This window comes from Saccostrea cucullata, unplaced genomic scaffold, assembly GCF_032062105.1.
Source record: "Saccostrea cucullata isolate Sc308-1 unplaced genomic scaffold, CSIRO_AGI_Scuc_v1 ctg3747, whole genome shotgun sequence".
Classification (NCBI taxonomy): Eukaryota; Metazoa; Mollusca; class Bivalvia; order Ostreida; family Ostreidae; genus Saccostrea; species Saccostrea cuccullata.
In genome coordinates this window covers 45,216-71,294 of record NW_026936208.1, presented here as the reverse complement: position 1 = coordinate 71,294, position 26,079 = coordinate 45,216, and the positions used below count along the sequence as shown (strand labels likewise).

At 32.0% G+C, this 26,079-nt stretch overlaps 2 long non-coding RNA genes across 2 annotated transcripts; one reads left to right on the top strand and one right to left on the bottom strand.

Moving 5' to 3' along the window:
• Window positions 1-8: 8 nt before the first annotated feature.
• Window positions 9-25,999, bottom strand: LOC134244995 (uncharacterized). The gene is made up of 3 exons (XR_009987342.1): window positions 25,868-25,999; window positions 23,430-23,527; window positions 9-360 (listed from the first exon to the last, which is right to left on the bottom strand). It is a non-coding gene; the product is annotated as an uncharacterized LOC134244995 (long non-coding RNA).
• On the top strand, window positions 13,177-14,920 carry LOC134244996 (uncharacterized). Its single transcript, XR_009987343.1, has 3 exons — window positions 13,177-13,302; window positions 14,572-14,647; window positions 14,877-14,920. It is a non-coding gene; the product is annotated as an uncharacterized LOC134244996 (long non-coding RNA).
• Window positions 26,000-26,079: the final 80 nt, after the last annotated feature.

The following is a 26,079-nucleotide window of genomic DNA, read 5'->3' as shown; positions in this document are numbered from 1 at the left end:
TAGTTCAGTTTCAGTATTCAGTATAGTTTCAGTGCTCAGTTTTGTTTCAGTTTTCAGTTCAGTTTTCAGTATAGTTTCAGTATTCAGTTTTGTTTCAGTTTTCAGTTCAGTTTCAGTTTTCATGGTTTTGTCAAGGTTTTTTAAAGAGGCCTTGACTAGCCTCTGGCCGCTAACATTGTTAGCTTTGACCACTGTTCCTGATTTGGAACACATTTCAAGCTTTGGGTTTTTTTTAGAGATGCCCACCAAACTCTGACTTTTATGGTATGCCTTAGCAACAGGCCCAACATCTTTCATCATCTTTCGTCTCCGTTTTTCTCTTGCTGCCTTCTGTTCAGCAGACTGTCGTTTTGTTCTCATCTGGAAAAGAAAAGGAAAGATTTCCTTAATGAAAATTAACATGAAAGTCTGCTTATATAAAAGGAGGCCTATCAGCCAGAGTTTTTACTTGAATCCCCTTGGTCCCTTTGATTATGAGAAAAAAAATTATACAATTTTTTCCTTGTTTTTATAAAATGACCTCATATTATGCCTCACATTTAGATTCTTGAGGTTGGAATTTAACAAAAACCTCAATTCTAAAATCATATGGTTGATTGAGTATCATTGAAATCAACATGGCCCTGTTGTCTTTGAGATTTAAAAACAAAAGAGGCAAATATGTCACAATGCTCACTTTAATCAACTTGGTGCTCATGTTGTTTATCAAAATAAATTTTTTAACAAGAGATGTTTGTATAACACTCATGCCCCCTCCTCCCAAGTTAAATTTTTTCCAAGTCCAAAATTGTATATCTGTGTCTAAAATGGTGGGATCCTACCCAAAACAAAACTTGACCTACATATTCAGCTGAAAAATCTGTATATTAAATTTCATCTCAATATGTGCAACCTCTGCAAAGAGAATGAAACGAAAATGGAAATAAATGGAATTTTTTAAAGTCCAGTGGGCACAACTAACAACAAGAGGCACAAGGGCCTTGAATCACTCTTCTGATAAATTATACAATCTATCCTAAGAGCCAAGATGCATCAACAGACAAAGTTTGAAGATTCTTAGCCAGTTAGGGCTGAAGATATTTAAATGTAACTATAAAATACTATAAGGAGGTCATGGTGACCTACTTTTTGATTGAAATTTTCAGAGGACACAAGATGCATTAATTGACAAAGATTGATGATTCTAAGCCAATAAGTACTTGAGATATTCAAAAGTGGGTCACAGTGACCTACCTATTGGTCAACATTCTTCGAAAACCCAAGCTTCATAAACTGACAAAGTTTGACAATTCTAAGCCAATAAGTACCCTAGAATACTGAAATATAGCCATAAATGTCACAAGTAGGTCACCATGACCTATATTTTGAGCATCATTCTCCGAGAACCTAAGATGCATCAAATAACAAAGTTTGATGATTTAAAACCAATAAGTACCTGAAATACCTAAATATAGCCATAAAATGACAAAAGTAGGTCACTGTGACCTACTTTTTGGTCGACATTCTTTGAAAACCCAAGATGCATATACTGACAAAGTTTGATGATTCTAAGCCAATCAGTACCTGAGATATTAAAAAGTGGGTCATCATGACCTACTTTTTGGTCAACATGCTCCGAAAAGCTAAGATGCATCAAATGACAAAATTTGATGATTCTAAACCAATTAATACCTGAGATACATAAAACTAGCCACAAAATGTCAAAAATAGGTCACTGTGACCTACGTTTTGGTCGACATACTCCGAAAACCTAAGATGCATCAAATGACAAAGTTTGATGATTCTGAGCCAATAAGTACCTCAGAGATACTAAAATATAGTCATAAAATGTCAAAAGTAGGTCACTGTGACCTAGTATTTGGTCCTTAATCAGAATCAGAAAGAATAATGATTCTAAGCCAATTAGTACCCGAGATACTTAAATCTAGCCATAAAATGTCGAAAGTAGGTCACAATGACCTTTTTATTGAATACCAAAGATCGATGCATCAACTGACAAAATTTGATGATCATAGGTCTAATAGTATTCAAAATATACCTTTTAAACAATTTGAAAACAAATGCCTGCAAAGTTCAAAAAGTAGGTCACAGTGACCTTCTTTTAGATAAATATGTTTTAAGGCCTCTAGATGCATCAACTTACAAGATTTGGTGATTCTAAACCTCATGGTGTCTGAAATAATGGGATTAAATGTGAGAAAAGATTAGCCATAAAATTCAAAAAGTAGGTCACGATGACCTACTTTTAAGTTGATGTTGTTTGTGGACCCAAGATGCACCAACTGACAAAGTTTTATGATCATAGGCCTTAAAGTGTCCAAATACGCCTCCAAATCAATTAGAAAACAAAAGCCCGTAAAATTTAATCAAAGGAATGAAGGGCCCCAATGGCGTCGCGCTTTAGATATGGCAGTGATACTGTGAAATTTTTGGATTTTCAAGCATGTTTAAAAGTATGCATATGTCTACAGAATCTTATGAGTTTAGTTGTATATCTAGAATACCCCGCTTTAAACATTTATGAAATAAAAGCATTAAAAAGCCGTTACATGACCCCAATAAGGAAGTGCAAGGAATCATTGGACAAGACTATTTCAGCCCAAGTACTGTAAGTAAATCATAACAAGTATTAGCTTTCTGAAGTGAGTAAAATTTATTATTATATGAAGAACTTTAAAAAAGTTGAATTCAGTGTGATCAAAATAATTATGAGTCCAGAAAAAATTTATTCTGCTAATAATTATAAAGTGCCGCGCCACAGCATGATACGCACGTCAAAAAAATTACAATTTTCTTGAACAGTTTAGGTGCAAGAAAATCACATCAACCTTGATTCTAAGATTTCGATGATTTTTTCCATTCCTTAAAATATTTATCAATCCCCTGTGATGTAGGCATGAATTATAATAAATATTACATCACTGATAGATTTCTGTGCTGGTTGTATTAGACCTTGTCAAATGCCCATCATCAAATTAGTCTTAACAACTTAATCTATACCAAATTAATTTTGAAAAGAAAAGACTGGCCATCAAATGACCAACAGCTCCTCTGTCTAATCCCCAAAGGGTACAGCTTAATCAGAACGACTGAGACAGCTAGCCTTCCAACATTGAACTCATTAATTAATCTTTAACTGGATGCTTGTCCACTCATTACTACCAAGAGATGAATGGGTCTGCACTATCTACTAAATTTTTTTTTAAAAACATATAAAATACTAAAAGATTTTTTTTTTGGTTGAGATTTAATTTCCAACAGGTTTTAATATGTAATTCATATGGACATGCTGATTCCACCCCACCCCATAAAATTCGTTTTTAAATTAATAATATTACATAATATAAGATTAGTCTATTATGCAAATCAAAATAGTTTTAATTACTTTTCATCAAATTCATTTTAAAACTTAAGCTAGTCAACAAGAGCTATTTTTAATCACACAGGCTTACCCATTTGCCCAATACTCAAGGGATATAGATAACACCAATGCTCTGTCAGTTAGCTCCTTACACTTAAAACCCATTAATTTCTCTCTAATTTGACATGCAATTTTCTGTTATCAAAATTCTTCTTGACCAGTGCTTGATAATTACTCTCATGGGAGAGGCAGGATTTCTCTGACATACATTATATTTGTTATAGATTGCTGTCAAGTATATGCTTAGAAAAAATAAGTATTTTCTTGATTAAACACTTTTTTAACAAGAACAGTGCAATACTCTTACATTATTTGGGATGTGTAAATGAATAGTAAAAAGACACATTTTTTTTTTAAATTCACTTAAATTAAAAGTCACAGTGACCTTGAAATAGGTCGCGACACACCTTCTACCTAAGATGCATAAACTGGCCAAGTTTGATGATTGTAGGTCTTATGGTTTTCTAGTTATGGGCCGGAAAGGATTTTTCCATATTTGGCTATAACTTCTTAATAAAAGGTCAGAGCGACCTACTTTTTGTGCGCGACACACTTTCTATCCAAGATGCATCAGATGACAAAGTTTGATAATCCTAGGCCTAGTAGAATTAAATTTATGAGCCGGAAACGAAAAGGCTAACAGACAGACGGACAGACAGAAGGACTAGGCCTAGTAGAATTAAAGTTATGAGCCGGAAAAGAAAAGGCTAACAGACAGACGGACAGACAGACGGACACGAAGCCTATAACATAATACGTCCCATCTTAAGACGGGCGTATAATAATAATAAGTTGGCTAGAGAGATAAATTGTGCCTCCCGCTGTGATGAAAATGAAATTATCTTAACAGGTGATTTTAATATTGACCTGCTCAAAGACCCCCCTCGGTACTGGACCTCGGCTATAGAAGAGTTTGATTTAACACAAGTAATTCAACAACCTACTAGAATTACAAATACATCAAGAACACTCATTGATCATGTTTACACTAATTTACCTGAAAACATGTGTGAAATTCAAGTGCCCCCCATAGCTTTGTCAGACCACTACCCAGTGTGTTTCACAAGAAAAACAAATACATTCTTACGTAAAGGAAAGCACATTGAGATAACATACAGATGCTTTAAAAACTTCAATGAACACAATTTCTTAAATGATTTATATTATGCTAATTTTACAACATTGGAAAGCATATGTGACCCAAATGAATTTTTGGAAAAATTTTACATCCTATTTAACAAAGTTTTGGACAAACATGCAAAAATTAAAACTAAGCGAGTAAAAAACGATAATCGCCCTAAATGGTTAACACCAGAAATCACTAAGGCGCAACATATGCGAGACAGTTTCCATCAAAATGGTGACTTTGAAAACTTCCGAATCTGGAGAAACAAGGTCACGGCACTTATAGACAGCGCAAAGACCAAATATTATAGGTCAACTATAGAGCAAAGCAAAAATCCAAAACAAATGTGGAACACACTGAATAAGCTAGCATCAAAATCACATAATTTTGTACCGATGACTATTTCTGACAATAATAACACCACCGAGGACACGCAAGAAATTGTTGAGATTTTTAACAATCATTTCACAGGTATATCAGAAAAACTTATCTCAAATATCGAACAGAAAGATTTTGACTACGAGAAATTAATGCAGTTTACAAAAACCAAGATTGAACATGGTGATAAATTTAGCATTCCCCTTATACATGAAAATGACGTGTTAGCTTTATTAAACAAACTTGATGTAAATAAATCAGCTGGTATCGATACCATAGGTCCACGCTTACTTAAACATGCTGCACCAGCGATTTACAAATCTATCACCCATTTAATCAATGTCAGTATTTCTACAGGAATATTTCCAAATGAATTGAAATCTGCAAAGGTAACACCGATATACAAGAAAGGAGATAGACTTGATCCTAATAATTATAGGCCAATATCTATCCTCCCCACTTTGTCGAAACTAGTTGAAAAACATGTTGCTAAACATATCCGTAAATTCTTATCAGATTTTGATTTACTTTGCAAATCACAATCAGGTTTCAGAGAATCTCACTCGTGCCAAACTGCACTCACTAAACTAATTGATGAATGGCTACAAGCAATGGATACTGGCGAACTTGTCGGCGTAACCTTTCTTGATTTTAGCAAGGCTTTTGATCTTGTGAATCATGATATTTTAATTAAAAAACTACGTTGCTACAATTTTGACAGCAAAGCAGTACAATGGTTTGACTCATATTTAAACTGTAGGTTTCAGAGTGTTCAACTTGGAAATATAAAATCTGAAAAACAGTTAGTCACAGCGGGAGTGCCACAGGGATCAATTTTAGGTCCACTTCTTTTCTTATTTTACATCAATGATCTCCCATTATTCATAGAGAAAATCAAGCATAGACTTATTTGCAGATGACGCTACTCTTCACTTTTCTGACAGTAATGTTTCTTCCATTCAAAACACGTTATCTTCGGACATAAGTAAAATAGAAACATGGTGCTCTCAGAATCAGATGATTCTGAACACTAGTAAAACAAAATGCATGTTGATAGGCACACATCAGAGACGATCAAAACAGACAAACCAAAATCTAAATTTAAAAATCTCAGATCATTTTCTTGAGAGTGTCACACATGAAAAATTACTTGGAATTCATATTGATAATTCACTTAACTTTAATACACATATCGATGCTGTTTGTAAATCTGTATCGGGAAAGATATCTGTATTACGAAGAATTAAGAAATATCTTCCATTAAATACTAGAAAGTTATTCTATAATGCTTATATAATGCCATCAATTGAATACTGTTTAACAATTTGGGGAAATGCATCAGCCTCTAGCCTCGAGAGGATTCTTAAGTTACAAAAACGGGCAGCTCGCTGTATCTTAGATGCCGCATATGACACGCCATCAAAACCCTTATTTGAAAAACTTGATTGGCTGTCAGTACATGAGCAATTGACTGTAAATAAGTTAGTATTAGTGTACAAAACGCTTTACGGTGCAAGTCCAAATTACCTGTCTGAAATGTTCAACTACCAATCAACCAATTCGTACCATCTAAGATCTGAATCTAATTTTGACTTAAGTGTTCCAAAGCACAAAACCAAAATATTTCAAAATTCTTTTCAATATTCAGGTGCAGTATTGTGGAACAATTTACCTTTAAATGTAAGAATGTCTCCATCACTTCAAAATTTTAAAATCAAGTCAAGAAAATTTATAAAAGACCAACGATCAACTTAAATTATTATATAATTGTATATATATGTGGACTGTATTATTAATGAAATGATGCATGTTTTATTATTGTATATCGAGTCATACTGTTGAACATTGTTAAATGTACTATTTATCTTTGTGTTTTATATATGTATTTTTATAGAGGGCCTCAAGGAAGAATAGTGCTCGCACTAATTGAGTCACCCTCTTTAAATAAAGTATTATTATTATTATTATAAAAAATTAAATCCAGTTGTACCTACATGAAATAAAGCTTGGAGATGAATTAAATCTACATAGACGTATACTGTATTACTTGTAATTTTCTTTTTTTATGGCCGTAGGAAACATGAAGAGGAGGGAACCCCCCATTTTTGCCTATATATAATTATATATGCTATATTAAGAAAACATAGCTACTTTATGCCTGTGTCCCAAATGTCATGTAAACAATAACATATTTATATTAACTTATTTGCTTAAAAAAAAAATTTCCTAGTTAGTGCCTCCCCCTGAAATTTTTGGTTGTGCACCCCTTCCCCATGAAATTTCTTCTTATTTGCCTTTTCCCAGATACTAGATAAAACCAGTGCTTATTTAATTTTGAAAGAAAAAGTTACATCACACATTTTACAAATCTAAAAATTATTTGGTGAACAGTTTGGGGAATTATGATACATGTATTTCTCTTTAAAATACATTGTAATATATATACTTGTTAAATGAGATAACATCTTTCTAATTATAAACACAGAAAAAGTTTATCAACTATCATCATTTTTCTCTTGAAATTTGTAAACGTCTGTAAAATTTAAAAAGAAGGTTACCATGACCTACTTTTGTATTAACATGATGTCAAGTCCTGAGATGCATCAACTTACAAGATTTGATGATCCTTGTCTTTATAGTAAGCAAAATATCAACGTTTTTAATAAGTGTAAATTTTGGTCAACTTTGAAGTGACCTTGAGACCACGCCCTTTGCCCCAGGGTCATGCCTTGAACAATTTTTAATCTTCAACATATCCCGACCCTTGTATGTAAGTCTGGTGAAAATCTGCCTGGTGGATCTCGAGAAGATTTTTTAGCAACCAGTACTTTTGGTTTTATTTTCGTGCTTATCTCCCCTTGTTTTAGGGTCTCACCCCTAATTGTAGTATAAATGGTAGCCCTTGGGCCAAGGATACCCTGTGACAAATTTGACAATTATTGGCGAAGGGGTTCTTGAGTTATGGCCAATATTCTAAAAAGTTAACGCACACCCCACGACGCACACCGCACAAATGGCCATAGCATTAGCTCTTTGAGCCTTTGGCTCAGAAGAGCTAAAAAGGGTGCGACCATACCCAAAATAGAACTTGACCTAGATATTCAGCTAAAAAATCTGTATACTAAATTTCATTTCAATATGTGCAACCTCTGTAAAGAAAGTGAATGGAAACTGCAAATAAATGGTATTTTTCTAAGTTGAAGGGGCATAACTCTAGCAGAAATGGTGTTTTTGTATCCAAAACAAAACTTTACCTAGATATTTACCTGATAAACCTGTATACCAAATTTCACTTAAGTATGTGCATCGTTTGTGAAGAAAATGAATGGAAACTAAATGAACTGACAGACGGAAGGACCGACAGACAGCAGAGGGGTATAGTCGTGTACTTATTTTAATTTTCAAATCAAAATCAGTAAACAACAAATTATCACGAAGCAAAAGTTACCACTTTTGACATATATAAATTTATAGATTCTATTATCATGATTATACTTAATTTTAATTATTAAAATTGAAAACAACAAAATTACACTGAGGAAATCATATTTATCAACTTCTAAAGCGACATGCCATATAATGGATTCTAAAAAAGTCTTATACATTATTAAAGTAGGTCTACACTCGCACTACGTCATTTACAAATAGTAAAACCGGAACCACGCTTCCTTTTTCCGAGATGTGATTTTTTAACTATATTGGTTTGACTTTTACTTAGTGTTTTAAATATCTGGTAACGATTTTGCTTGATGTTGGTCGCGTATAAACAAACACTGATTCTACAGTTTAAGGATAAATCAATATTGAAAATTAAAAGAGAAGGCTGGGAACAACTTTCTGTTGACAGAAATAAATAGCCACAACAAAGAATTATTCCATCCACAATATTTATCTATTTTCTACATCAGAGTGATGTACCCCCTAAAAATTGTAAGTTATTATTTTTATGTTAATGATATAGGGTAGATTATAATGAATGAACAAATGAGCTTGAGCATACAGTGGCGTCGCCAATTCCGGATCGTCTCCTATTCCGGGTCACTAGCATGTATTTTATGGGTAGAGTTAAAATTTAAGCGCAAAAAACTTAATGAATACGCTGGTCGTGAAGAACTGGTCTTTCCGTATGTAATTAATTACAAAATTTTGAATATCAACTTTAAGAGAGCATCCAACAATCGAAATTCTGAAACGCAAGTTCAAGATAAATAATAAGAGCTCGAAAGTATGGCAAATGCATTAAGTTTTAAATCAGAAATCAATCATAATGATCGCTGCTCAAATAAAATTATAATGATTATTAAATCAACCTGTAGTAGTTTCTCCAATTGCGGGTCACGCAATATCGTGGCATAAACATGTCAAAATTCTATGTACAAAACCAATCGACAACCATGTATTTACCTTGATTATCAAAAGTACTCTAACTGGAAAATATTTTTTCAAAAAATCAAAATTAAGTCTACCCTTCAAATGCATTTTTAAAATAAATGAATTTAAATGTATTATTTTTAATCCTTATCCATTTTATTTCATTCTGCATACTGCAATTTGTTTTGTTGTAATTGTTTTAAAAATAATTTAAACATATTTCTGTGTTTGTTTTACTTTTTTTCCAAGCTGCATGAATTGTTTTATGTTTCAACATCATAAAAATCATGTTCCAAAACGTTTTATGAATATTACACGACCGTGAAGTCACATGACCCGGAAATGGAGAAAATGATTCGTAACTGGGGAAGCTAGGCCTTGCTGAAATACCCCTATAAATATTGTTCCCTTGTAGCGACTTTGAAAACGAAAATGTGTTTGGATGACTCACTATTTGTTCTTTCAATACATATATTGCATAAAATATAAATTGAACAGATTTGCAAAATATCAACGAAACACCCTGACGTGACCCGGAATTGGCAACTTCACTGTATATATAAACAGAATATGATTGTCATACTCAATTCCATTCACTTAAAGCCGCTTGATCCGAAACAGGCACATATTATCTTACACAATAAAAGTACGTCATTACATAGATAAGATATAAAAATAAATTATAAGATTGATTTAATAGTTTATTACAACAATCCTTACGTAGAAACCAAAAATCAAAATCTTATTGACAAACAGAAGTTCCTGACAGGAAGTTAAGATCTGTTTTGAAGTCACCTTTGAAAAATAATGAACTTATCGCTTTCATCTTTTTATGAAGATCATTCAAACCCGACTATATTTTTACCAAAAGTAGAAGTCTAAGTCATGGAATATATAATCCATAGTACATGTAGTAATTTTTATATCAATATGCATATGTAAAGAATAAAGGAAAATAAGATATTTTTAAAGGAATTTTAGTAACAAAGGCTAAACAATTGTCCGTGTACAGGTATATTCACTATAAGTACTTTGTTGTGAAAAAAAAAATGCTCGGATTCGTTCTTCATGAGATATATATGTAAGCGATAAATTTAATTTTTCGAAGGGGATTTCACGTGATATCAACATACGATTATTTTTTGTGTGACCTAACAAAAATTATTTTTTTAACTTTTGAATTTTGATATCTTTTAAAAGAAAAAGACTTTGGTGATATAATTTGACAAAAGGTAAAACAATTTATGGACAATTATTTTTCAAGAAGAAAAAATGAATGTATTTTTTAGCGATTAGAATCGGACCAAGCGGCTTTAACATTCAATTGTTCAGAAAGTTGACCTCTTCTCACAGTGACCTTGACCTAGACTAGGGTTTGCAAAATGACCTACATTTTTGCAGTTCCCATGTGTATACATCAACACAAACCATGGCCATAATGTACGACCCTTTCCCATTCTGGTCATGGTTACATGAGAAGAGAATATTTTGTAGCTCATTAAAATATTGACCAATGCAAGTACATGTAAAGCATAGTCGGATAATGAACATTGATGTGACCTTTCAATTTCATTGTACAAAATACTGCTGATGTAAATTGTTGATTTCAATTGCGATGGAAACGAAACTTGACATTGACTGAATATGATGTCACAATAGAAAGGCATAAATATTAGTGTTGTAAAATCGGACATATTTTACTATCGATTATCAGACTGAATCGGAAGAACACAATCGATTATATAATCGATAATTTGAACTATTAAAAAGGTTAAATTTATTAATTCAGCACGAGTAGAATTCCATGACATTTGACCGCGAACTTCAACTTATCTTTATTGACATACGACATTTTACACAATTAACAAATAACCGGGTCCATCAGCATATTATTTTTGCATGGAGGCCCATCGCCCTTTTTTCAGAAAGCCAAAAAATTTCAAACTTTAGATCGTGTTGCACCAGGATATTGATATAATTAGGCGTCAACCTCTTCACCATGCACGTTCGCCATTTTGTTTACCGCCGATTAGAGTGACGTTCCTTTGGTGAATATAAAAGTTAAACCTGATCGGCTTAAAAAATACGGCATGAAAAATATAGCGATCTATCGATGATAATATTTACAATCGATTGTCGCCGATCTGGGCCTTTAAACGACGATTTTTCGATAGTCGGCGACTATTTTAAGCCGACTATCGTAACAACACTAATAAATATTCAAGATTACAACATTTTTTGAGATCAAGCAGCCACGGGAAGGAGAGAGCTATATGCAGACTCTGAACCGTGGCTTGAAACGATTTTTCGATAGTCGGCGACTATCGTAACAACACTAATAAATATTCAAGATTACAACATTTTTTGAGATCAAGCAGCCACGGGAAGGAGAGAGCTATATGCAGACTCTGAACCGTGGCTTGAAACAATGTGTGTAAAGTTCTTCTTAGTTTATATTTACTTTACAATGAAGACTATAATAGATTTGACCAGAACAATGGTCAAAAGGTTAAAAAAAATTGTAATTCACATATATACATTGTACATGTATTATAAATTAAAAAATATGTATTATTTTGATCAGGCCTGTAGCTGCCTATAAGCAAGTACGCAAGTGCGTACACATCATTTTCAACAACAAAAAAAAAAAAAAAAAGAAAGAAAATAAAAGAAGAAGAAAAGAAAAAGAAAGAAAAAAAAAGATTTATTCGGAGAAAAAAAGGCACTATGATCCGTGTTTCAAATTATTTTGCGTGTTATTGTTTCGATTCAAATTTTATTCAGGATGTCTGTGCAATCAAATTCAGTCTTTTATAAATTCAAATTCCAAAAACTTATTCCAATATTATTGAGGAAGAGAAAATATAATTGAACCAAAATGTTCAACTGTAAATCCGTTGGACTACTATATAAGATTTTCAATTTCTGTTGAGGTAATAAATAAATGTAGTTAAACAAAAAATGGTAATATTTAAAATACACTGAACAAAGTACAGAGTAAATAATAAGAGATCATGTTTGAAAATCTTATTTTGCTGATGTTACCATTTTATAGAATTATTATTTAATATCAATTCTCTATAAAAATCAAAATGACGTGGCCACGCAATGTCTTAGATTCAGCTAATTTTTTTCTCACTGAAACTTCAATGAATGAAAAGATGGATTATATGAAAGAAAGCATGGTATTTTACCCGGTTGCCATGGAAACGGGGCTAAAAGGTGTAAATTATAGTGAATATTGCTATTTATCAATAATATCAAAAAAAATTTACTAGGCAAAGCTGTTAATGTGCATATTTTTTTATATGCTTCATGACAATCAAAACTATGTAAAAAATAGTGTATGTCACAAAGTTTTTACAATTTCTAATTTTCTGATGCCCAAAAAGGGAATAATTAGTCCTCGTTACCTCCCTTGTTAGACTTAATATTTAAAGACTTTGACAAGTGATGTGAAAATCCTAGTAGGGAGATTCAGATTCAAGAAATGTTATTTTGCAAATATCATTTAAAACATTTATGGGTAAATGAAAAATAAACATTTTATTACACTATAAAGTTGGTCTAAATGTGCTTTTTCTCTATCCAAGTTATTTCCCTTGTTGGAGCTCTTCGGCATTGAAGAATACAAAATGTGTAAAATGTAAACAAGATGGCAGACAATAAAATCTGCATTTTTTCTTCTTGTTTTGAAACATCTTGTTCAGGGAAATTCTACCTCAAGAGACTCAGAATTTGATGAAAAACAGTTAACAAAGTGGGGATAATCTTTAAGAAAAGCCGAAGGGTTGATCTGGGCATGATAAGTATTACACGTATAGCTACTCGTAGAACATGTAGAAAGGAAAATATGAGGAAATCAGGGTGGTATGGGACGAAGGCTGAGAGGATTTTAACTGTTTCCTTCAAAATGTCTACTGTTCCCTCCAAGATGTCTTTGAAATAGAGATCGAGAGATACATGTAGTGGTGTGGTAGTCCCCGACCAATCCCCATTGCAATGTGTAAGTATTTTTTAATTTATAATTCTATTCTGTTGTCTCATGTACCTGGTAACTGACTGTATATTGAAATATAAGACAATAAAAACAAACAAAACCATGAAAACTTGGATGCACAGTTGCATATATTACATGTAAATGACAGTGAATCATATACTACTGTGAATATACATGTATGTGCCCGTTTTGGGTACCGGTATTTTATTTTCTATAAAATTCAGTATATTTGAAAAAAATTGTTTGTACAAATTTATTTTTCTAAGTGATAATATGTTTGTGTCCATTCTATTTTAACATTAAACAGGATTTGTAGAAATCATACCACGGAAATATTAAACCTTTGACTTTTTACAATGATAACTGAATAGTTAGATTTTTTGAAATTTTAAGCAATATCAGGACCATAGAATATTTGAAAGAATTGATAAGAAAAAGTGTAAGTGTAAAATTATGAAAATTAACTCAGTACATGCAGACACACAGATGTGCAGCTGCTAATAGTGTTCTAGATCTATGTACATATACTTTGTCATACTAGTGAAATCTTTTTTGGGACCTTGATACAATTAAGTTATTTGCTCTGCAAGGTAATGTATTGTTAAGTAGGTAAAGAAATCTATTCAAGAGTGTTAGAATGTGACAACTCCATTTCATTTGTACTTGGAGTTCCTATAAATTAGTTAATTGTCATGAAGCACTCTTTATTGACTTTTCGAAGATGCAGCTTTCTGTCTCATAATTTTATTTTACTGAGCACTGTTTTTCAGCTATATATTGCAGGCATATCAATCTTGCACACATTTATGAATAGTTTTAGTTTTACAGTATTGATCTGTACAGATGAGATCATTCTGATGCTGTGTACTTTACATGTCAAGGACATATTTTACAAATTAAAAATAGTCACATTAAAAGAACAAAATAAATTATACCACATTACATGTAGTATCCATAAAACATGTATGTTTATATTACAATTAATTCATGATATAATAACATTTCATTTACCACTTTAAAAATTAATTGTTGTCAAATTCATTTCTACTCTAGATCTCCGGCAATTTGTCTAAACCGCAGAAAAGCTTTAAATTAACTGTGTAAATTGAAAAAAAATGCTTGATGACAACATTGAATCCCCTCCTTTCACAATCATTCCCCATGATTCAGAGAATTTTCAGGATAACATTTAAATATCAGGTACATGTAATATATATTTGATGTTTAGGATTTTAACCCAAACTTTCAAATTAAAAAAATTATTTAAATTTTCAGATCAGTGCAGCCCTTGCAAGATTTTCCTAATAAAGATTCTCAGGATTACAGATCCTCTAGCAAGGAGACCAGACAGGTACATATATTGTGTATTAACTTACATGGATTCATGGTGACTTAAAACATGATTGCCATGACAATGCATAAAGGGAGATAATAATGTTTAGAGGTTGAAAATGTATATTTTTTATATACAGCAAAATTTTAAGATTCCAGTTTTAAGTTTTTAAAATAATTTTTAATAGATTTTTATCCAAACTTACCAAAAATTAATGGTATTTTTTTCTTTATTTTCATGTGAACAGATAGAAATGACCAGAGCAGAGGACACACAGCCCCCCCCCCCCCCTCCAAAAAAAAAAAATTCACAGTGGACAGGAAGTAATTTTCACATGAAAAATAGAAAGTAGGAAAAAGAACAGAAAGAAAAGAAGATCCAGTAAAAGTTGTCACTGGTGCAAGATGGATATAGAGAGGGTTTTCTAAAGATCATTACTAAAATCCACAGCAAATTGCAAGGCTGAGCTACTTTTCAAACTTATACAAAAGGACATAAAGAAATGTGAATTCGAGGTTTTCCTTAGAGAATATGTATATTCTAAATTGATTCTAAATTGATTTCTTGTATTTTCAAAAATGTCACTGTTTAAGTGGAGCATGCATTCCAATGTCATGTTTATTTCTTTTCTATAAAGGCAGTATTATGAAAAGAAGCAGTTTCTTCCCTTTTTATATCCCCACTCTGCAGGAGAGGTGGTATACTGATTTATTATATACCCCCACATGGGCTCACAAATCTATAGTTTTATACTGGCAGGATTCACACAGTATGTCATGTATGATTAGAATATGAATACATTTTAACAAAACTGAGAACAAGATTAATTGTGAAACACTGATTCCCCCATACATGGCAGCTTATGCCACGACTCCAACTTGGTATCCCAAAAAAGATCTTGTCACAAGGAAAACACCTCTGAAATATGAAAATCTAGTCCAACGTCAAAAGTTGTGGTTAAGGTTAAAGTTTTTCTAAGGTCGGTCAATGTCTAAGGTCAAGGTCAAATGGTTAAAAATATTTATACTCATTAAAAGAACATAATAGTATAACTGATCATCTGAATATGCTGATAAGCAATGTGATAATAAGAATTAATTCCACAATATTTAGCATATAAGGGCATTTAAAAAGAATTTGTTTGCCTTCCCCCAATAGACTGACTAAAATTCAAAACTTTTTTTTACATTGCAAGACAGGATGTTTTTTTTTTCTTTTTATCCATCTGATCTCATCAACAAATATTTTGAAATTTTCTGGGAAAATGATTTTTCAACCTACCTACCGACTTAATAATTTTACCCTGAGTTGGGAGAGGGCAAACAAACATTATAATCAAGATGGTCTTGCCAACTTGTTTTGACATTATATTGTCTGAATTACTTTCATATTTTCATTAGATACTTTAATATCATTCATTAAATATGAGTTTGCCTTTTCACTTAAATTATACATTTAAAAAAAATAAACAAATGTTTTGAATTTAAACATATTTTAGTGAATAAATCAAAGGGATTGGAAACAATTACAGGCCATCAAAAGATTTGTAAGAATTGTTGGAAACTCACTTGTTTTATTTCATATTTAGAATAAAGTAACTAGAAGCCTAATTTGTTTCCATGGCAACATTTTAATTTACCTGTCTCTGAGTTAATTGCAGAAGTTCTATTTAATTATCAAAAAGAAATTTAAATACTTGACGTATATTCATATAACATAACAATTTGTTCAATTTGGTAAAACATGTTCTTAGATGATCTTCTCTGTAGTTTGTGATTAAGGGGGGGGGGGGGGTGTCATACAATAATTTCTAGAAAGCTGTACATTTACCTATGAAATTTTTTTTATTCTCATAAAACCTTAGAATATATAGTTTATTTAATGATACATGCATGGTTACAAATATATCAGTTGTCAAAATGGTGAAAAATTTCATTGAATATGACTTAAAAAATTCAATTTTGGCAAATTGCCAATTTTCATGCAATAATTTCTAGAAAGTTTTTGATTTACCCATAAATTTTTTTTATTCTCATAAAACCTTAGAATATATAGTTTATTTAATGATGCATGGTTACAAATATATCGGTTGTCAAAATGGTGAAAAATTTCATTGAAAATGACTAAAAAAGTCAATTTTGGCAAATTGCCAATTTTCATGCAATAATTTCTAGAAAGTTTTTGATTTACCCATAAATTTTTTTTATTCTCATAAAACCTTAGAATATATAGTTTATTTAATGATACATGGTTACAAATATATCAGTTGTCAAAATGGTGAAAAATTTCATTGAATATGACTAAAAAAGCCAAATTTGGCAAATTGCCAATTCGCTAACAGCCTAAATGCTGCAAAGAAAATTCGCTTAATATCCATTCAAATATCTTGAATGAAATTTATTTCTGAGATTTAAGTAATATGAGCTCAGAGAATATAATTTTCATGTGAATTTACACTAATTTATTGAATGTGCACTAATTTAATTTAAAACAGAGCAAAATTTGCTTAATCGGAGGATTCTAAATATAACATCCTTGTCACCATGGCAACCAAATTGAAAAGTAAGACTTTAACATCATATTTATTAAAGATATGCCAAATGTAGTAAATGGTGTGAAATTCAGCTAAATCGGAGACATGTCATGTCCACGACCCTACTTAAAATTTTGATTTTTATAAAGAATTGATATTAAGCATTCTCACCTTGTTTAAGCCATCAAGATATATAAGTAAACAAAAGATCCCCTATCCCCGTTTATATTTTGAAATATTTAAACTCCAATGATAACAGTATTGAAATTACTTCTCTGTTTATCTTGTCACGTTTGGAAACTTTTTCCCCCAAAATATATATACCAATGTATGCGTAAAATAATTTGATTTAATTATCGTTCTCTTTCTTAAGTACCCATGAAAGCATTAACTTAGCTAAGTATTTGCTCGAGAAAAGAGATGTAGCGCAATTTCTTTTGCGGGAAAATGACTGAAAAATTTCGTAAAATCCAGGAGCTTCAGGGGGCTTTGCCCCCTGGGCCCTCACCAGACCCGACCGTTTTCTGAGTACACATTATTTCCATGCTGGCTACGCGCTTGTTGATATATATATTTCTAAACTTATGCAAAAAATAAATAAATAAATAAAACACACACACACATAAAATTCACCCTGACCTTACCAAGAATAAATCAATTGTTCTCAAAACTGAATTTTTTTTTATAGTACGTTCTAAATATAAAATTATTTTTTTTTACTGATCGATCTATTTTAATGATCATCTCAGATATTTTATGCATGATCATTAAACGTCACATTAATGTAAGTTGCATAAGTATCTATATTTTAAAGTCCATTTTATAAATTTTGACACTGTTAATTTACAATGATACCTGATACTTTTAAAAAACAAGAGATGTTTGTAAAACACTTATGCCCCCCTCCCCCCAAATTGGATTTTTCCTAAGTCCAAAAGTGCATAACTCTGTCTAAAATGGTGCAATCGTACTCAGAACAAAACTCGACTTAGATATTCAGCTGAAAAATCTGTATACTAAATTTTATTTCATTATGTGCAACCTCTGCAAAGAAAATGAACGGAAACTGCAAATAATTGGAATTTTTCTAAGTCAAAGGGGCATAACTCTGACAAAAAGGTTGTGATCGAACCCAAAACAGAACTTGTCCTAGATATTCAGCTGAAACATCCGTATACTAAATTTCATTTGAATATGTGCAACCTCTGCAAAGAAAATGAAGAAACGGCAAATAAGTGGAATTTTTATAAGTCCAAGGGGCATAACTCTATCAGAAAAGGTGCGATCAAACCCAAAACAGAACTCGACCTAGATATTCAGCTGAAACATCTGTATACTAAATTTCATTTCAATATCTGCAACCTCTGCAAAGAAAATGAACGGAAACTGCAAATAAATGGAATTTTTCTAAGTCCAAGGGGCATAACTCTGTCAAAAATGGTGTGATCGTACCCAAAACAGAACTTGACCTAGATATTTACCTGATAAACCTGTATACCAAATTTCATTTCAGTATATGCAGCGGTTGTAAAGAAAATGAACGGAAACTAAATGGACCGACAGACCGACCGACCGACCGACAGACCGACGGACAGCAGCAAAGCAATATGCCCTCCCTTCTTCAAAGGGGGGCATAACAAAGAAGAAGGTATGGTTTCAATACAAATCTTGCCCTGTGATTTTCTTAAAAATGAAACTGATGTAAAAAATGAAAACTCATGTATTTTGAATTATTGAAATTCCATGCATAAAAATTATACAAATCATTTTTCTCACATGCATTTCTAAATGCTAATTGTGACGTCATAAACATGTGCATTTTCCCGTATTTTCTTAAAATGTTGCAGAAGACACCAATTTTCAATGGAATTTTCTTTCAGAAAACATTGTCCACAGGCATCGCCCACAAAGATATTTAAATATGTGATTTTTCATTGTATTTTACACAACATATCCAAGAATTAAAGTGGGCGACAGCTGTGGACACAATTTTCTAAAGGAAAATTCCCCTTGAAACGGGTCAATTTGAAGCTTTTTCTCTTTGAAATAGACAAATGCACCAAATTAATGACGTCATATTTCCAGAATGTTACTCCTTCATGCCATATTCTTTCCAGATCTTTCACACTCATAAACCTAACTAATATTAAAACCAGTTTCAAAACTTTTTGAAAACATCTAATTTTAAGGGCACAATAAAGCTAAAAACCATACCTTCTTCTTTGTTCCTGTGGTTCGAAAAACAAACCGCATATATGTAAAATGTCTGGTTCATGCAAGATTGTGCTACAGAGCATACAACTAATATTGTATTAGATATCTCAATGAAATCTTTAGCTGCAAGGTGATTTCCTGGTGATACCCAGAAGTGAAGGAGTGTGGACAATCTTGGCCTGTGCACAGTCCTGATTTGAACCTGTGCGATTACTTTTTCTGGGGATACCTTAAGTGTGTCAAAATGTTATTAAGAATTTCATAGTGGGTGTTAGGGAAGGGAAGCTAGAAAGGACATCAGTTAGAGAACAACATTAATTATTGAAATGAAAAATTGGTACTATGTACTTTAAATGCTGCTCAAATAATATTCTTTGACATACTAATAAAATAAAGATATCAGATTAAACTTAAATTTTTGCTTTATACATGTTATATATTGTTATATATATTTTGATATAAATTCTTCAAACTTAAAACCGGCATTCTAAAAATTTCATACATGCCAACTTTTGAAAATTCCCATGGGGGATTTTTAAAGCTTTAAATTCGCGACATTTTGTCGTGAAAATAAATAATTATGAATTTTTTTTTATTATTATAATATTGATAGCACTTATTAATACATCACAAATAAAATAATGCAAATTAAAGTTTTATTTTTCCAAATTCAAATATCTTTGCTTAATAGTTGTCACCCTGTTCTATCAATTTACATTTACATTTTGTTTCTGGTATGTACCCTTAAAATCAAATGTCACTTTATTTCCTACAAGTAAGTATATAAACAGTGCATGATTATTTTTATCTCACACACAAAACAATTTGGAGAAATAAGCCTAATTAAATCATGATTTTTTTTAACACTATAGCCCCACCCCCACCCATCCCAAAGAAAAATTAAAATTGTAAAAGACTACATCATGAACATGATGAACTTTTGCAGTCTTGGCAATGCCATATGGTATTTCCTTGACATATATGTAACAAAGAAATACAATGTACAATATGAGTATGATTTATTGGAGAAGGGGGGGGGCAGGGCTCAACATTAACTTTAAAATTAACTAGACCAGTTGGACTAGTAGCTGGAAAATTTACTAGACCTGACCTCAATTTCACTAGACCTGACCTAATATCCATGGTTTACTGAATAAATATTAAATCCGAAAAAAATTATCACGAAGAGAAAAACCCATAGTCGAATAACATTGTCAGTGTAAGCATATTGATGCTTATCATTTAACTTGGTTTTGCTGCAAAGAAAATTAAAGAAAATAAACATCTTTTTAATAAATTCAAGAAAAAATCAGAAAGGAAGATGTATTTTTATTCGATTTAGTTGTATGACTGCATGGTTAAATGAAATCACACTATGCAACAGTTTATGTAAATGACTTAGCAAGAAGGAAAAATCTTGGTAGAGTTAGCATTTAAGAGAAAGTCAAATGACAGCACTGTTTTATATGAAATATTGATATTATACTATGGAATAAAATATGTTGGTTTCCTGTAATCATGGTAATATTACCCTAAAAACAAGGGTTGGTCAGTAGATAATTATTATTATTTTTTTTTTTTTGGCTTAACAAGATCTCACAAATTGACAAAATAAACTTCCAAGTTTAAAACTTTTATTTTCACTTTCCATAATGCCTAAATAAAGGGGTCAAACATCCCGGACTGAACTAACCAGGTGTGATATTTACAGTGGACATCCATCATGGCTGTCTTGCTGTTGAATACGAAGTTCCAAAAGTTGTGGGGGATTGCTAAATGATATAATAACGAACATTACTTTTTATATTTTAAGTGAATGTTGACTAGGTTGGCATATTTTATATCTCAAACATTGTATCAGCTGATTGATTAAACACAGATTTGGCAGAAAAAAATCCACCGGCAGCAATACAGGAAACAAACGTTATTTTTTTTAAAGTTCATGATATTTTAGTTGGGATAAAAAAAATGAAAGTGAAACCTGATCCATAAACAAGAAAAATCTGTAAATTTGTTGCAAGTTTTGCTTCATTTGAACTTTGGTCAAAATATTTTTACACGACCTGTCGGGCTACCATGAAACAAAATAAACTAGACCGGACCTAACTTTTACTAGACTGAGTCGGTCGGACGTGCCTTAATGTTGAGCCCTGGGGGGGGGGGGGGGGGAGAGAGAAATTTAGTGTACTTAACATGAGAGTATTATTTAATCTAAATTATTCTCAATATTTTTTTTAAATTGACAAACTTTACAATGTTTTTATTATTAGCAGTTAAAATCAGCAGCTATGTTCTACTTTCGTTTTCAAAAAACGATCTTCTTGGATTCCAATTTCATTGTTTGATTATCATTTTATTAACTTTAATTTTTGTTTTTAATACAATGACCAATAATTAAGCCCTTAATCTATATGTTTCACTTTTCATACCCTTTCAAACTGAAAAGATTAACCCTCTAACTGCTCCAGGCTATAATTAAGCTAACTGTACCTGGACAGCAGCGTGTGCGTTGAAGCGAGAAGTGATTTCCTGTGGGTAATTAACTCTGCATGCTAAATAAACAAGGAGACTTATCTGTGTGCATTGAATAAACAACTCTGATATTCTTATCCCGATTGACAAATTTTCGCGGTAGGGAAACTGAAAATCTGAATTTTTTTCAAATCGGAAAATTGGGTCAATTTTTCTTTCCCGATCGGGAGAGCGGGATGAAAGGGTAAAATCGGGAGAATCCCGCCTAAATCGGGAAAGTTGGCATGTATGAAATTTGAAAGTGTAACCTTTGTTTTCGGACACCCTGTATCATATCAATTCTTCCCTTTGATTAGTTATATTCCTTTCCTCTGGTGTATGTTTTATGATAGTGTCCTAGGCCGTCTTGAAGACACACCATTTTTGTTTACAAAGATAGATGTTCCAAAAACTACCGATATCAAACACCTCAGCATTATAACAGGAAGTGGCCTATTACACATCTAATACCTTAACATGACTTTGTTCACTACACAATATTTTTTTGTCAATTAAAATGTTTCAGATGTTTACAGTTGAGTCTTTTTCTTGTTAACCACTCATTTATTCCTTAAAAACTACCACTAAACATTTTAAGACTTTTCTTAGGATACAACTTCATGTTGGTGGGATAATAAAACCAGAGGCTTCCGAGTATTCAATTCTGAGGTCTGTGGGTTTATAGTTGTAATAAAGAGGCTCAATCAGAGAAGTTCTTTAACTTACCATGCTTTTTACCCATTAAATCTAAACTTTCATTTTAGTCCCACCCTACCCCCTGGGATAATGATTTGAAAAATTTGAATCTACACTACCTGAAGATGCCTCTGTTGTTCTTAAGACAAAATTTTTTAAAGATTTATTGTATATTCCTATATGAAATTTGAATGTCCATTGTACTCTACTCTGGGGGTCATGATTTGAAAAAACTTGAATCTATATTACCTGAGGATGCTTCCACATAACTTTCATCTTTCCAGACCCAGGGGTTCTTAAGAAAAAGATAATAGAACATGCCACCAAATTTTCACCATGTCTTAATAACCTCCCCTTGGAAGAGGGCGTGGCCCTTCATTTAAAAAAAATTTAATCCCCTTCACCAAGGATGCTTTGTGGCAAGTTAGACTGAAATTAGTCCTGTGGTTCTGTAGAAGAAGTCGAAAATGTGAAAAGTTTACAGACAGATAGACCAACAGACGGACATATTGTGATCAGAAAAGCTTGTAGATCAAGAGCAAAAAATTACAGGTTTGTATGTTGATTGTTATATTTTCCTGTTATATTTCAAGAAGAATAGTTTTGAATGCTCTTCCTGAATATACAGTAAAACATGTTATTAATAACAAATTTCCAGGATGAACAATTTTGCTTCATTATACTAAGCATACTTTTTATATCCATAAAAAGTTCCATGTAATTTAACATGTTTAAAGTCCAGGGGAATGAAAATCACTTTACTATAAGTATCACATAATCATAAATATGTTTTACTGCTTTCATAAATATAACTTTTGAGAAATAAACTTACATAATGACACTTACCTTTTTTCTGGGCACAGTATATATTTCTTCAAATGCTTTGTCTGTTAACAAACCAAATATCAAACTGTAGCTATATGATCAGGTTACCCAAAGATTTCCTGAAACCAAAATGAATATTGAACTTTGAAGCATCTACACAGCGAGCTACAGATCAGCAGCTATGGAAAAACATAATTTCACTTTTTACATTTTCTAAAACATAATATATGGCCACATTAAGTAAAAATTTAGATTTTCATCCTAATTTGTTGGAAAATTGGATGGTCGGTTGGAGTTTTTTTTTTTTATTATTGAAAGTATCAAAAAAACATGCACTCTTCGTACACAACATTTTTATATTATGTTTATGCCAATATGAATAGATTTTAATGTTTTCATATTCGTTTAAATATCTACAGATGATTCCTGTTTTAAAAAATTTAATATAATTAACAAATTACCAAGTACACAGATACGGAAAACACCAAACAAAATGAGGAGTGGCTCCCAATAAATTGCATTATGCATTACTTCTCATTTGGCTTTCTCCATATACATGTACTTTTTAGTTTTACCAACATCTCCATCTATTTTGTGTAAAATATCACAACTTTCCACTGTCCCCAAAAAAATTTCATCATTATTTAGACTTGACATATTTAAAATTAATATAGGTTAAATGTAAAATCAGTTTGTCTGTCTGTAATCAACATAAATCTTGCCTATAACTATTGAGTGGGTGGGACTACATGTATGGATTTCACAGAAGTTTTGCTTGTGACAAGATCTTTTTTGAGTACCACCAAATTTGACCTCTTATCCTTGAGTATACATTATAAGGGAGAAAGGTATGCCACTACGGTTTGTTTACGTTGTACCCCCACTGGTCTGAAAGGTACTTGGACACAGCATGATCTAAATGTGATAAAAATGGGAATGGAAATCTGTAAAATTACAGTTTATTTGAAAAAAAAAACAGGTCCAGTCCAAAGACATTTCTACCTATGTAGCTATTAATAGCTACCTAGTTATTTAAAGCTACCCAAAGTAGCTATTTTTACTTACTTTCTGTTTGAATATACTTGCATTTTGTGGCCAAATGCAGGAACAGCGCAATAGATAGTTTTCGATTGACCTAAATTTAGCAAAAGTTATCTCCCTTCGGTCGCCATGTTAGAGGTCCAAATGCTCATAATCCTTCATTGTTCAACCAATTTTAAATTTTTATATTTGCGATTTTGAATTAGGAATCATTATTTTTCTGAAGTATATAAATTTTTGAAAGCCTCCTTTATTTAAAAAAAATTATTTAATAAAGATTTTCCATCAAATATTTTTGCTATATTTTCTTATAACTTGGTAAGACAAAGAGGAAAACTCACAGAGTCGACCTCCAACATGGTGACCAACGGGAGATAACTTCTGCTAAATTTAGGTCCATCTATAACTATCTATATGGTGAGCACAAAATTTCTTGAAACAGTCACACTGACGATGGATATGACAAAAATTTGCCAAAAAATTATTTCTTTGTACATCATCAATTTTGCATTGAAAATAATGTAAAATTGCCGATTCAGGAAGTAATTATTTTTTCGCCAAAATTTTGTCGTATTCATCATTAGTGTGACTGTATCAAAAGATATGGTATTCACCATGTTGCGCCGTTTGGTATTTTGGCCGCAAAAAGCAGAAATTATAAAAAGTAGGTAAAAATAGCTACTTTGGGTAGGTTTCAATACCTACGTAGCTATTAATAGCTTCATAGGTAGAAATGGTCTTTGGACTGGACCTGAAAATATTACCCGTTACCGACGCATATTCCATATTTTTAATCATTACAAAAGTTTAGATTCGGGTGACAAACAAATAGTATTTTAACAGAAAGGAAATGAGCTATGTATCTGGATTTTTTAAAATACCGCGATACAAGCGAACCCGCGATATATAGATAGAATGTTCTATCGTTAAAATGATATTGTCCTATGGACCCGGTTTAACGATAGAATTCGTTCCGTGTATTCGAAATGTAGCAGAAAGAAACACGGGCGATAACTCGCATAGTGCATTTACTTGGAACAATCTAGAGAGTTCCGAATGTAAACATGGCCAGTAATTTGAATCGCGAGAAAAACGTTGAGAAAATTAATTGGATTTTCGTATTTATATGGATTATTTTTTGGGATAAAAGGCATAAGCAATCTCAAGAAGGTTTGTTTTGATTATTTTGGTAGTTATTACCAGTGCAAATCATTTTATATTCTTCAAAATCGTTTCGGAGCGGTTCCGCTCCGATTTGCTACATTACAAGTATATGGGACGTATTCTAACTGTGGTGAGGGCCTGTACCGAGACACAGTTAGATTATTCTAACTAGCGATATATAGCGAAGCGAGTTTACATTGTATTAAATTGTAACTCTTAAAATATATTCAAATTCACATAACTATAGTACTTACAAGTATTTGAGCACTGCAAAAACACTCTGCAAAGGCGTCGATTGTTCAAAATATCTAAATTAGACTCTCACTATAACTGTCAGTACACTAAACTTTAGCTAAACTTAGCAAACCACCGTCACCACGTTTTCTTCTCCGGCACGAGAAATGTATGGTATATTTGGACCCTCGATCCCGATAACAATTTATGTAAATTTCGATGGACCAGCAGG